Below are 15,851 nucleotides of genomic sequence, written 5' to 3'. Positions count from 1 at the left end.
GTAGTTAGTATATAGTGCATTATTATTAGTTTCAGGGGTAGAATTTAGTGATTCATCAGTTGCCTATAACACCCAGTGCTCATTACATCAAGTGCCTCCTTAATGCCCATCACCCAATTATCCCATCTTACCACCCACTTCCCCTCCAGCAAATAAGTCCATCAAAGAAAGACAAATACCATATGATTTCACTCATATGTAGAATTTAAGAAACAAAGCAGATGAACATAGAGGAAGGAAGGAAAAATAAAATAAGATAAAAAGAGAGAGGGAGACAAACCATAAGAGACTTTTAATTATAAGGAGCGAACTGAGGGTTCCAATGGCTTTTTTCATAGAAATAGAGAAAACAATCCTAAAATTCACACGGAACCACAAAATCTCTAAAGAACCAAAGCTATCTTGAGAAAGAACAAAGCTGGAAGCATCACATTTCTTGATTTCAAATACACTACAAAGCTATAGTAATCAAAACATTATGGTACTGGCAAAAAACCAGGCACATGAGGCATATGGAACAGACCAGAAATAAATCCATGTATGTGGCCAACTAATCTTTGACAAAGTCACAAAGAATATACAATGAGGAAAGGTTACTTTCTTCAATAATCTTTTTGGAAAAATTTGGTATCCACATGCAACATAATAAAACTGGACACATACCATACCAAAAACATCAACTCAAAGCTGGTTAATGACTTAAACAGAAGACCTAAAACCATAAAGTTCTTACAAAAAAAAAGCATAGGTTAAAGCTACATGACATTGGCAATGGGTTTTTGGATTTGACTCTGAAAGCATTTGGTAATCTAATGGCAATACAATTTTCACTTAAAAAAAAAAAAGCAAAGGCAACAGAAGCAGAAGTAAGTGGGACTATAGCAAACTAAAAAGTTTCTGCACAGCAAAGAAAACCATCAACAGAGTGAAAAGACAACCTCCAAAGAGGAGAAAATATTTAAAAACTATACATCTGATAAGGAGTTAATATCCAAAATACCAAAAGAACCCATATAACTCAGTAGCAAAAAACCAAACGATCCAATTAAATAATGGGCAAAGGATCCATTGAACTGACATTTTCCCAAAGGAGATATACAAATGGCCCACGGGTATATAAAGAGGTACTCAGCATCACTAACCATCAGGGAAATGTAAATCAAAACCACAATGAGATATTCGTTCAACCTGTTAGGATGGTTATTACACCTCAGACAAAAGATAACAAGTGTTCACAAGGATGTAAAGAATGAATATACATGGAATGTGAATTGATACAACCATCATGAAGAACAGTATGGAAGTTCCTAAAAAAGTTGAAAATGAAACTATCTTATGATCCAGCAATTCTGCTTCTGGGTATATATCTGAAGGAAATGAAAATAATATCTTGAAGAGATAACTGCAGTCCCTTGGTCATTGCAGCATTATTCACATAGTGAAGACATGGAAACAATCTAAGTGTTTGTCAGTGGATGAATGGGTAAAGAAAATTTGAAATCTATATATTACATATATATATACATATATAAGTACACATATATGCAGTGGACTATTATACAATGTTAAAAAGAAAGAAATCCTGCCATTTTGGACAATTTGGATGAATGTGGAGGATATTATGCTAAGTGAAATAAACCAGACACAGAAAGCAAATCGTGTATAATTTCACTTATATGGTGAATCTAAATTAGTTGAACTCATGGAAAAGAGCAGAAAGGTGTTTGCCAGTTCTTGGAGGGGATTGGACATGAAATGGAGAGATATTGGTCAAAGGGTACAAACTTTCAGTTATGGAATAATTTTTGGTGATCTAGTGTGCAAGGTGACTATTGTTACTAAAATTTTACTGTATACTTGAAATTTCCTAATGGTGTAGATCGTAAGTGTTCTTATCTAGAAAAAAGGTAACTATGTGAGGTGATAGGTGTGTTAAATTAACTTGATTGTGTATACATATATCAAAGCATCACATTGTATGCCTTAAATATAAGCAATTTTTAGTTGTAAAAAAATTTAAAGTAAATTAATAAAAAGACCCATTTGGGCTGGGAAAGAAGTAAAGAATGAATATACATGGCTTAGGGCAGGTAGAAATACTGGTTAGGTGAAATTTACAGAGAAGTACACATTTGTTTTGCAAGAAGAACCTTCCTAGCAAAAGGGGAAGCCTATTTTAAAAAGAGCAAGAAGGGGCGGGGGGTGGGAGGCTGGGGGAGCCAGGTGGTGGGTATTATGGAGGGCACATATTGCTTGGAGCACTAGGTGTGGTACATAAACAATGAATTCTGTTACGCTGAAAAGAAATTAAAAAAAAAGAGCAAGAAACCCATTAATTTCAAAGAACATAAGTTGTTTGTGAGGTCCATGGTGGGAGTGGAAAAGGAGGGTACTAAGGTGAACAGGGATTATCGTAAAGGAAGTTTGTTTGTTTGTTTGTTTGTTTATTTATTTATTTGACAGAGAGAGAGAGAGAGAGAGATCACAAGTAGGCAGAGAGTCAGGCAGAGAGAGAGGGAAGAAGGCTCCCTGCTGAGCAGAGAGCCCGATGTGGGGCTCAATCCCAGGACCCTGGAATCATGACCTGAGCTGAAGGCAGAGGCTTTTGACCCACTAAGCCAATCAGGTGCCCCATAAAGGAAGTTTAGAATTGATTCCTATTATCATCGCACAGCTTTTGAAGAGTTTGAAAGAAACAATTAAAATTTCAGGTCTGGTTTTAGAAATGATCCACAATAACTGTATGGAAACAGTGGAGTGAGTCAGAGGGGTGACGGCAGACAAAGAGACCAGTAAGATGCAAATGTTAGAGTATGTGTGTTTTAATCTGCCAGGGCTCAACAACACATATCAGGCTGGTGGTTGAAACAACAGAAATTTATTTTCTCAAAATTCTGGAAGCTAGGAATTCAAGATCAAGGTGTTGGCAGGGTTTTTCTTTTTTTTCTTTTTTTCTATACTTAGTTTCAGAAGGTAGAATGGTGTGGCAGGGTTGATTTCTTCTGAGGTCTTGCTCTTTGGCTTGTAGGTTGCCGTCTTCTCTCTGTATCTTCACACGGTTTTTCTTCTGTGTCCTAATCTCCTCATCTTATAAGAATGCCAGTCATACCGGATTAGGGTTCATCCTAATGATCTCATTTTAATTTAACTGCTTCTTTAAATTTAGACCCTATTCCCAAATGCAGTCATGTTCTGAGGTACTGGGGATTAAGACTTGACTGTATGAATTTGGAGGACACAGTCAGCCAATAACAATGGGCAAGAAAAGATGATGGCTGAATCAGAATAGCAGAGGCAGGGATGGAAAAACAGGTGCTAAGGAGGCAAGTTGGAAGGTTTTTGTGGCCAACATGATGTGGGGGGGGGCAGTATAGAACAAGAAGGTAACTAAGATATATTTTAGGATTATGGTTTGAGTACTTAGATTGAGGTGACTTCCCTGTTTCTCAGTCTCTTCATCCTCCATCATGTCTTTGCTTTCTAGAGTGGCATCCGAAGTCATAGGTAAAGAATGGATTTTCGATATAAACAACGAAGAAGGCTTTAAGAGTTGAAAGGCATATGGAATTTATAATGTACTCCAACACTTCCATTTTGGGGATGGGCAAAATGTGGCTCAGAGTGGTAAGGTGACATAGTCACACACTATTAGTGCCTCTGAATTGCCCCTGCGCCCGTATCAATTCTTTGGGACTATGGTTTCTTCACACAACTAAGACTCTGGAGTCCATTTGTAAGCATAATCTCTCCAGTCAAAAATCCACAAAAACTTGTAGAAGAACAGGTGGCTTCTTGGGTTTTTCTGCAGCTCTTGGTGTGGTCGAGGTTGGCATCACTGTGCCCAGATAACTGGAGACCCAGTCACTGATCCACTCTCCAGATATTCTAAGGACATATTCTAAAGTTTGGGACATGAATGTTATATGGTGGTATAACAGTGGGGGTAGATGAGGAAACTGGTAAGAAATTTCTTTGAAAAATGGGTTGAATGGTTAGAAGCTGCCATGATTGTGGAATGTTGCACCTTGTCTTCAGACTGTGTCCTCCAGATAATTATGTCAGCAGAGTCAAGGGATAATTTTCACCACTAGATCTGACTGGTATTGGTCTCTGAACTAAGATTGTCTACTAAGTGGGAACAATCCTTCCTTAACTATAACTTGGGATCATTCCTATTTGTGTCTGGATATACAAGTTAGGGCTGGATTTGTTATACATTTTAACCACAAGGAGGCTCCCAAGGCTTTCCCTTTCGCCACACCTTCCACATTAAGGACATTGGTTCTGGACGGGAAGAGCACATTGAGCTTTTCTCACTACAGCAATAGTTTTCTGCGTTGAGGAAGCACAACATCTGACCTCGGGCATCATGGGTTCGAAGTCTTGCTACTGAACCAGGAGGGCTAGTTCAGTGGCCAGCGGTACTTGGGGCAAGTCACTTAAACTCTCTGTGACTTCATTTCCTCTTCTTTTTTTTTAATTTATTTTTTAAATTTGTTTATTTACAGCATAACAGTGTTCATTGTTTTGGCATCACACCCAGTGCTCCATGCAGTACGTGCCCTCCCTATTACCCACCACCTGGTTCCTCAACCTCCCACCCCCCACCCCCCCCCACCCCCCGCCCCTTCAAAACCCTCTGGTTGTTTTTCAGAGTCCATAGTCTCTCATGGTTCATCTCCCCTTCCAGTTTCCCTCAACTCCTTCTCCTCTCCATCCCCCCATGTCCTCCTCATTTCCTCTTCTGGCTAAGGAACATAATACTAAAATTCTTACCTCGTGGAGCTGTTGTTAGGAAGAAAGGAGATTATGTATGTAAAGTTCTTAGGACAAGGCTTTGCACACAATAAGTAAATTCTCAGTAAATGCAGTGGTTGGGGGGGGTGTTTGTCTGATTTTGTTTTGGGGTGGGGGTTGGTTGATTGGTTGGTTTGTTCTTTGTTTTGTTTTACTCTTTTCCCCTTCCATTTGGGTGGGGGTGGCAATGGTTGCTTCCCGGTCAGAAGACATGCCAATCTTTGGAAAGCTAAGAATGATTAAGGAATTGGGGTAAGGGATAAATTCCAGAAGTGAGCCTATGAGGCAGAGCTTTGGGCCGAACCTTGAGTTAAAGAGGCAAAAGACCTCTGGACCACAACGGCCTATCTCAAGACCCTAGGATGAGTCTTAGATAAGGTTTGGCCAAGGTGGAATCTGCATCAGCCTGGAAAACTTCCACATTGAGGGACCTAGTAGCATGTGGTCGGAGACTTAGGAATTCAGGTGGTAGATCCTATAAAATAGTCTTACAGTGAGAAACAAGAACATTAGTTATGTCCTGACACAACCTACCGATGTCAGGCTACAGAGAATTAGAGAGACAGGATATAATGAGAGCTATAATGAACATATTTTCTTTAATGGACCCTGTGAAGACCCAGCAGGTGTCTAATATCTAAGGACCATGAAGTTGCCCCAGACAGCCACTTCACCAACTCATAATTCTGGCTGTTAAGAGTCTTGTATCAGGAGTTTTACAGACATTCAGCTGTTCTTACCTTAGCATCGTATGCCATCTGTTCTTTCTCAACACAGTATGAGGGTTCACGCTTTACATCAGGGATGCAACAAATTTTTCTTTCCCCACATTTTTCTTTCTTCTTCTCATTTTCTTTGCAAGATTGCCTGCACCTGCCATTTCTATAATTGCATCTTTTGACCCATCCATCTATCAAAAAACCAAAAGATGAATAAACAAATACATGAAAGAGAGTAAAGACTATAATACCAAGGGTGTTAGTATTGTAGTAATAATAGTTAGGATGCCTCCCCTTCCAATTTTTTTAAATAAACATATAATGTATTTTTATTATGCTGAAAAAAATAAATTAAAGAAAATAATAGTTAGGATGAACTACTGAAATGTTATGGCATTCTTGGGAAGATTAAATAAATATGTAGATGTAGAATGCCTAATGCTGGTCCTAATATGTACTGGATATGAGTAGTTATCTCCCTTCCTTTAACCAACTCTAACTGGACTTTATTTCTGCGCTTGTGATGTTTTCATCTTTGTCATTTTTCAGTCTTGCCAACACTGGTTCCTCCTTGTCCCTCAAATCTAGGTGCTTGGACCTGTACCTTCAATTACTATTTTTCCCCCCTCTCAATTCATTGTTCACTCAACAGTGATTTGTTGAGAACCAGAGTATGTGCCAGGAACTGTTCTTTTTTTGTTTTTTTTTTACTAGCAATATGTAAAGTCACATGTTTTATTAATTTAATGTATAATATCACATCTTAGTATATATAATGCACTATTCTGATAAGACCGGAGATTCTAAGATGAAATGACATGCAAAATGCTGTGAAGGTAACAAAATGCACTGAAGATACAAAGTGTTTCTATGACTAAGCTCCTAAATTTATTTATTCAATGTATATTATATGAGTACTTTGATTACAAAAGTATGTGGCCCATTACAGCATAGCACTAATCCTGGCATACATTTGACTTGCTCTGTGCATTCCATACTTTCAGATTCTTTTTATTATTTTTTTTCAGAATTATTAAGCATACCAAAATGTGAGTGTATTTTTTAAAATTATGTTATGTTGGTCACCATACAGTACATCATTAGTTTTTGGTACGGCCACTTGGGAAAACAGTGTGGAGGTTCCTCAAAAAATTAAAAAAAAATAGAGTTACCCTAGGACCCAGCAATTGCACTACTGGGTATTTACCCCCAAAATACAGATGTAGTGAAAAGGACCATGTGTACCCCAATGTTCATAGCAGCAATGTCCACGATAGCCAAACTGTGGAAAGAAACAAGATGCCCTTCAACAGATGAATGGATAAAGAAGATGTGGTCCATATACAAAATGAAATATTATTCAGCCATCGGGAAGGATGAATACCTAACTTTTGCATCAACATGGATGGGACTGGAGGAGATTATGCTGAGTGAAATAAGTCAAACAGAGAAAAATAATTATCATATGTTTTCACTTATTTGTGGAACATAAGGAATAGCATGGAGGACACTAGGATAAGGAAAGGAAAAGTGAAGGGGGAGAAATCAGAGTGGGAGATGAACCATGAGAGGACTCTGGGGGAAAAACTGAGGGTTTTGGAGTGGAGGGGATGGGGGGATGGGTGAGCCTGGTGATGGGCATTAAGGAGGGCACAGATTGCATGGAGCACTGGGAATTATACACAAACAATGAATCATGGAACACTACATCAAAAACTAATGATGTACTGTATGGTGCCAGGCACTGTTCTAATTGGATGTCCCAAATGATGCCCTAGAACAGGAATTTGACCACTGAAGGATTAACCTATACTGCCTACCTGCAGGCTGATGTTCTAGATGGTATAAGTCTCTGTCTTGTTTGTGACTCAACCCCATCTAGATCTATAAAACACAGCTTCCTCAGCACACTGGGTTCATTGGATTTTCTCTACTTTTTTTCCCCCCTCTCTACTTGTTTATTCTCCCCTCCTGAGAGATAATTACCAATTTGCTCTTTCTTACCAGGATATTCAGACTGGAAAAATCTGACTCTGATTCCATGAATCAATGTGTAGATTCTTTCTCCCAAAATGTCTTTTGCAGCTGCAACTCCCTCTTCAAAACTAATCTGCCCTTACCAGAGTTTAAGACAAGCTGATACTGATTAGCCCAGAACTACCTTCTTTTGCTTCTAGAAAAACTGAGTGATTGACAAAGGCTTTCAGTTTGAAAAGCGGATCCAAGAGATGATGCACCTTCCAGCAGCAATGATTCAGAGGGAAATCATGGAAATAATAATCATAAACTTTAGAATCCCCAGGAAGCCTAAGCAGAAAACTTTCCCATCAGAAAGAGATTCACTACTCAGCCATAAAATCTATCAGACTGTTAGAGAACTATGATCATGTTCAATCTGGAATCCAGAATCTTCTGTCCTAACTCCAGCTCCACACCTTGAACCCATTTTTTACAAGCCTCTAGATATCCAATATCAACCTACAAATTTTTCACTACATATTCTAAGACAAGAACAAGATGTCTCTTCTGATTGCTTTAAAGGAACATTCAAAACTATGTAACGATGAAGAGGTGAAGAAATGGGACTGGTTACTGCCAGAGGTGGTATCCATTAGAAGTAGGTTGAAATGAGAGATGGTTGGAAGAGACCCTGTTGACATTTGGGCCAAGGATATTAAGGACACTAGGGATGCTGCAGTTGCTTCTGCATATGGAAAGGACTTTATACAAGAAACTCTGGGCTCTGCCAGTATTTGCCATCATGAAAAACACCATCATAGTTAGGGATGACAGACTGCGCTTATTATGGAGCATATTCATTATAAGACTGCACTAGATCTCGGTCATCTCTGTGGGTTGTCATCACTGCCACATATGTTCAGTTTTCCAATGGTTCTATGACTAGAACCCCATTTTTACTCCCTCTTCCCTCCTCCCCATTGTCTGGTTACCTGGGGAAGCCTGAGCCAGGAGCACAAGGACAGCTAAGGTCAGGACCAAGAGTTTAATGTATCCTGAGAGGAGTGAGGAATGATCCAGCGGCATACTGAATGTGCCAGGAAAGGCTGGTCTTCACTCTGCATTTTATTGTCTTGGGTAAGGCTGAGTCATGGACAATAAATCAGAGAAGGGCAGAGTGCTCCACCACCCATCAGCTTGTGGGTCCACAACATAAATTGATGATCCAATATTCAGAGTCCTTCTCGAGACATCATCTGGGAAGGTGGAAGACATTAGCAGAGGATCTACAGGTCCATCACAAGTCTCTGGCATTGTGGAGAGAAGGAACCCACTTTCCAAGAAGGCGTTCTTGCTCCTCTCCTTGAGAAGTTTAGTCCCCTCCCTTATGTTTACAGCTGCCCTGCCTCCTTCTTTCTGTCATAATGGTTTTTTTTTAAAAGATTATTTATTTATTTATTTGACAGAAAGAGAGAGAGAGAGAGAGAGAGAGATCACAAGTAGGCAGAGAGGCAGGCAGAGAGAGAGGGGGAAGCAGGCTCCAGTGCGGGCTCTAATCCCCAGACCCTGAGATCATGACCTGAGCCAAAGGCAGAGGCTTAATCCACTGAGCCACCCAGGTGCCCTGGCATAACATTTTTCATGCTGAGGTGAAACTAAGTATTTTTCTAGTTTATCTCCCCTATTGGACTGACACTTTCAAGGGCAACTTTTAACAGACAATGAGCCCCTGAAGGTAGGGACTGGCTATAATTTCTGTATGCCCAGAGTGTGCAGTGCACATTTGTTGAAAACAATGAATTAATGAATGCGTGTATGGTATTCATTCATATCCTTATAGATTTAGAATTGGCATTTCTCAGCTATGAAAATGCAGACTGAGAGAGTGGAAGAGGATTGCCCAGGGTCATACCATGAGCAAGAAAGAACCAGACAGAGACCCTCCTAACACAGTTCCCCATCTAGCTCTTTTAATCTATGCATTTAGTCCTTATTTCTTACTCCAAATCCTTAATATTGGCTGTCTTTGAGACATTCTTGGACTCCAGCCTCAAAGAATACAACAAAAATGTTTCCCACAGGTTCTCCAACAAAGAGGTATATAGAAGTTCTCCAACAAAGAGGGTATAGAAGGGGGCAATGCCTGGGCACCATCAGGAAATGTATCTGTGAGTCCACTGGGTTTTCTTTTGGAGGTCTGCGGTATGGTCATTTCATACCTTTAGATGGGCCCAGTGCTCTTCTACTTTCTTCTTCCTCCAGTTGGCAGATATTAGGGAAAGCCTGGTGGATAGCAGGAAATCTGTTTTGTCCTTGATATAGAAGTAGTCCCTTTTCCAGGAAAGCAGTGAGCATGGAAGACACCCACTGAAGTCTTACTGCCAGTAGCGAAGATAAGCACTTTCCATATATGACCCCCAGAATCCTTACAGGATCTCTGATAGGCAAATATAATTTGCTCAAGGTTACATCGTGCTTAGGAGTAAGGTCTAGATTCAGGATTGGGTCACTTGTCTCAAGAGCACATCTATCTATCTATCTATCTGTCTATCTATCTATCATCTATCATCTTTCTTTCATTCATTCTTTCTCTCTCTCTCTTTCTTGTGATTTTATTATTTGAGAGAGAGAGAACGAGTTCATGAGACCACCAAGGGGATGGAGAGGGACAAGAAGACTCTGCACTGAGCTCGGTGTCCAACAGGGCTCTCCACCTCAGGACCCGAGATCTGAAATCAAGAGTTGGATGCTTAACTGAGCCACCAAGGCACCCTGAGCACATCTTCTTTCTGTCATCCCAGAGGATTATGCTTGAGTAATGATGGAAGGAGAAACCTATTAACCTGAAAAGCAGTGATGGGTGGACGAGAGGTAGAGTCATTATCTCCTGAAAGACATGATCTGTGCAGGCCTAGGGGGCAGAACTACAAGTCTTGGGTGGAAATTGCACCAGGATAGATTTTAACTAACTAGAAAGACTTCTGATATTTGGAAACATCTGAAAATGGTTGGACAGTCTGGGAGATGTGGTGGTTCCTGGTGTCCAAATACTACACATGGAGTCTGACTGATTACTTCTCTTGGGTTCTGCAGGGAGGACTGGTGAATTGGCTGATATGGATCTCTACACTAGACAGAGTTCTAGGCACTGGGTCTAAGAGGAGAAGAAGGCAAAGTCTTGCCATTTTGATTAGAGAGGGAGACAAAACACATAATGGCAGGTGATGACAGTGCTTATAAAGAAAACTAAAACAGGGTAAAGGATGGAGGATAAGCTGTTGTATGTGTATATGTGTGGGGGTGGGGGTGTCTATTTGGAACAGGTTACCCAAGCAAGGACTTTCTGAGTTAGTGACATTGAGTAGAAACCTAAATGTATGGAGGAAATGAGCTACATGGATATCTAGAATCTTCCAGGCAGAGAGAATTGCAAGACCAAAGGCTCTGAGGTAGGAAAGCAACAGGTCTCTTAGGAAGAGTAGAGAGCCACTTATGACTGGGGTCCAGTGAGCAAGGGAAAGAAAAAGAGAAACTGAAATCACAGAAGCAGGCAGAGCTATACGACATCAGGACTGACAATGAAATCTTGCCATTTGCGACGACGTGGATGGAACTAGAGCATATCATGCTTAGTGAAATAAGTCAATCGGAGAAAGACAACTATCATATGATCTCCCTGATATGAGGACATGGAGAAGCAACATGGGGGGGTAGGGGGACAGGAGAAGAATAAATGAAACAAGATGGGATTGGGAGGGAGACAAACCATAAATGACTCTTAATCTCACAAGACAAGGCCTACTAAGGACTTGGGGCTTTGATATGTGGTAGAGAATTGTGATTTACATTTTAAGAGCTCTTTCAAATCTGAAAGTTTGGTTCTTTTTGTCTATGAGACATCATTTTCTTCATCTGTAAGGTAAAATATTTGGGCTAAACTACGGTTTCCTGAAATGTGTGACCCATGTCACTGACAGTGTGAGTGATAATTTAAGTGGCAAACATAAGTGTATGTTTTTAAATAATTTTTATTTTAATGCTTATTTGACTAAAAAAATCACTAGCTCTTGATCTGGTGATTTTACAGAAAATCACTTAAGATATGGTCCAAATATGAGTTAAAGTAAATGGATTTTGTTGGTTTCTATAAAAAATATTAACTAAATAATACTACAACTTATAGATGATATAGCAGCCTGTATGTTTGTAAAAGGATACACAGATGACTGACATTTAGGCTAGGAAATTGATAAAGACCATTCTATGGAATAGAACTGAAGCTCCAACAGGTCAGTTAACTTTCTTAAGGCCCTGGAGTCATCAATGGGACTTTAGTCTACTGACTCCAAATCTATTGTTCCTTGTATGAGGGAAAACTGTCTTGGCAAGCACATAATTATTCTGGCTATAACTGTCTTTATATTTGTATTTTATTTTATTTTATTTGTTTTGAAATGATTATAGATTAAGAGGAAGTTGCAGATAGTAAAGAAATCCTGTGTACCCTTTACAAAGTTTCCCCAAATGTTACATTTTGATAACTATACTACAATGTCAAAACAAGGAAATTGACATTGGTGTGATGCTTATGTATACCTCTGTCATTTTATCACAGGAATCGTTTAGTGTGAGCAATCAATATGCAGAACTATTCAGTTACCACAAAGATCTCCCTTGTGCTACTCTGCTCCCTATTCCCCAACATTCCAAGATTCTTGCTCTAATTTTGTCACTTTGAGATATTATATAAATGGGATCATACAATATATGACCTTGTGAGATCACGGCACCTATCAATAGTTGCTTCTTCTGTTGCTGTGTTGTATTCCACGGTATGAATGTACTGTTTAACCATTAACATATTATAGAACATTCTGGTTGTTTCCAGATTTTGGTTATTCCAAATAAAGCTGCTGTGAATATTTGCGTACAGATTTTCCTGTAGACGTGAGTTTTCATTTCTCTGGATAAATGCCTAGGTAGGTGATTTCTGGGTTGTATGACATACCTAAGTTTAGCTTTTTAAAAAAGTGCCAAACTATTTTTCAGAGTGCCTGCATCACTTAACATTCTCACCAACAATGTATGAGAGATTTGGTTTCTCTTCATCAGCTTTTGGCATTCTCATGGTTTTTAGCTGTTCTAATACATACGTAGTAGTATCTCATCCTGGTATTAATTTGCATTTTCCTAATCGCTACTGATGTTGAACATCTTTTCATGTACCTATTTGCCATCCTCTGGTGAAATGTCTATTCATTTGCCCATTTTCTAAATGGAATATTTGTGTTTTTGTATGAGAAGTATGTGTTTACTTTTTTTTATTGAAGTATAACTAACATACAGTGTTATAATAGTCTTGGGTGTACAATATAGAGATTCAACAATTCTATGTTCCTCAGTGCTCACCACAGTAGTGTAGTTATCATCTGTCACCAAACAATGTTATTACCCTCTTACTGACTACATTCTCCACGCTGTCCTGTTCATCTCCATGAGTTATTTATTTTGCAACTGGAAGCTTATACCTCTTAATCCCTTTTTCCCTATCTATTTCACCCACTCCCCCCAACCTCCCTCCGGCAACCACCAATTTGTTCTCTGTATTTAAGAGGCTATTTTTCTTGTTTGTCTCTTTTCCTTTGTTTTTCCTTTGTTTTTTGTTTTTTTTTTTCTTAAACTCCACATATGAATGAAATCGTATGGTATTTGTCTTTCTCTGTCTGGCTTATTTCACTTAGTATTATACTTCTAGGTCCATCCATGTAGTTGCAAATGACAAGATATCATTCCCTTTTATGGCTCAGTACCATTCCATTGTGTATACAAATACCACATCTTTTTTATCCATTCATCTATTGATGGGCACATGGTCTGCTTCTGTATCTTGGCTAATGTAAATAATGTTAAAATAAAGATAGCTGTGCATATATCTTTTCATATTGGGTTAATATCAAAAATATATTAAGAACTTATACAACTCAACACACACTGGAAAATAATAATCCAATTAAAAATGGGCAGAAGACCTGAATAGGTATTTTTCTAAAAAAGACATACAAATGGCCAACAGAATCCGGTCCAATGCATCATTCAAAACTCTTGTTTCTTTGTTGATTTTCTGCTTAGATGATCTTAGATGCTGAGAGTGACATGTTAAGATCCCCTACAATTAATGTATTCTTATCAATGTGTCTCTTTATTTTGATTAACAGTTGGCTTATATAGTTAGCTGCTCCCATGTTGGGGGTATAAGTATTTACAGTTGTTATAATTTCTTGTTGGGTAGACCCTTTAAGAATGATGTAGTGTCCTTCTGTATCCCTGACTACAGTCTTTAGCTTAAAATCTAATTTGTCTGATATGAGAATCGCTACCCCAGCTTTCTTTTGAGGCCTGTTGACATGAAAGATGGTTCTCCATCCCTTCACTTTCAGTCTGGATGTATTTTTAGGTTCAAAATGCATCTCTTGTAGACAGCATTTGGATGGGTACTACCTTATTATCCAATCTACAACCTTGTGCCATTTTATGGAACCATTTAGGCCATTCACACTGAGAGTGATTATTAAAAAAATATCCAGTGGAAAAAAGACAGTCTCTTCAATAAATAGTGCTGGGAAAATTGGGCAGCTACGTACAGAAGAATGAAACTAGACCATTCTCTTACACCATACACAAAGATAAACTCAAAATGGATGAAAGACCTCAATGTGAGACAGGAATCCATCAAAATCCTAGAGGAGAACATAGGCAGTAACCTCTTCTACATCAGTCAGAACTTCTTTCAAGACACGTCTCCAAAGGCAAGAGAAACAAAAGCAAAAACCAACTTTTGGGACTTCATCAAGATAAAAACTTCTGCACAGCAAAGTCAACAAAACAAAGAGGCAACCCACGGAATGGAAGATATTTGCAAATGACACTATAGAAAAAGGGCTGATATCCAAGGTCTATAAAGAATTTCTCAAACTCAACACCCAAAAAACAGATAATCAAGTAAAAAAAAAGGACTAAAGACATAAACAGACACTTCTCCAATGAAGACATACAAATGGCTATCAGACACATGAAAAAATGTTCATCATCATTAGCCATCAGGGAAATTAAAATCAAAACCACATTGAGATACCACCTTACACCAGTTAGAATGGTAAAAATTAGCAAGACAGGAAACAACGTGTGTTGGAGAGGATGTGGAGAAAGGCAAACCCTCTTACAGTGTTGGTGGGAATGCAAGTTGGTGCAGCCATTTTTGGAAAACAGTGTGGAGATTCCACAAAAAATTAAAAATAGAGCTACTAATGACCCTGCAATTGCACTACTGGGCATTTACCCCAAAGATACAGATGTAGTGAAAAGAAAGGCCAAATGTAGCCTAATGTTCACAGCAGCAATGGCCACAATCACCAAACTGTGGCAAGAGCTGAGATGCCTTTCAACAGATAAATGGATAAAGAAGATGTGATCCATATATACAATGGAATATTACTCAGCCATCAGAAAGAATGAACACCCAACTTTTGCATCAACATGGATGGGACTGGAGGAGACTGTGCTAAGTGAAATAAGTCAAGCAGAAAAAGTCAATTATCATATGGTTTCACTTACTTATGGAACATAAGGAATAATATGGAGGACATTAAGAGAAAGAAAGGAAAAGTGGAGGGGGGGGGAATTGCAAGGGGAGATGAACCACGAGAGACTGTGGACTCCAAGAAACAAACTGAAGGTTTCGGTGGTGAAGGGGATCGGTGAGCCTGGTGGTGGCTATTAAGGAGGGTACATATTGCATGGAGCACTGGGTGTTATATGTAAACTATGAATCTTGGAACACTACATCAAAAACTAATGATGTACTGTATGGTGACTAATAAAACAGAAATTTTTAAAAAAGCAAATGGCCAACAGACACATGGAAACTACTCAAAATCACTCATCATGAGGAAAATACAAATTGAAATCACAGTGAAATATCACCTCACACCTGCTAGAACGACTAAAATAAAAAAGACAAGAAATAATAAGTACTAGCAATGATACGGAGAAAAAGGAACCCCCATGCACTCTTCATGGGAATGCAAACTGGTGCAGCCACTGTGGAGAACAGTATGGAGGCACCTCAAAAACTTAAAACAGAACTACCATATGACTCAGCATTAAACTTCTGGGTATTTGCTCAAGGATAATGGAATATTTGTTTTTAATTGTCAAATTTTAAGAGTTGTTTATGTACTCTGAGTTCTTTATTGGATATGTGATTTGCAAATAACATCTTTCAGTGTATGGTTTCTTTTAATCCTTTTCATTTTTTAAATTCATTAACACACATAGTTACTGTTCTCTTTTTTTATCATTTTTTTTTTTGTGGTGGAA

The sequence above is a fragment of the Meles meles genome, chromosome 16, assembly GCF_922984935.1.
Source record: "Meles meles chromosome 16, mMelMel3.1 paternal haplotype, whole genome shotgun sequence".
NCBI classification, from domain to species: Eukaryota; Metazoa; Chordata; class Mammalia; order Carnivora; family Mustelidae; genus Meles; species Meles meles.
Note: the sequence above shows the minus strand (reverse complement) of the source record.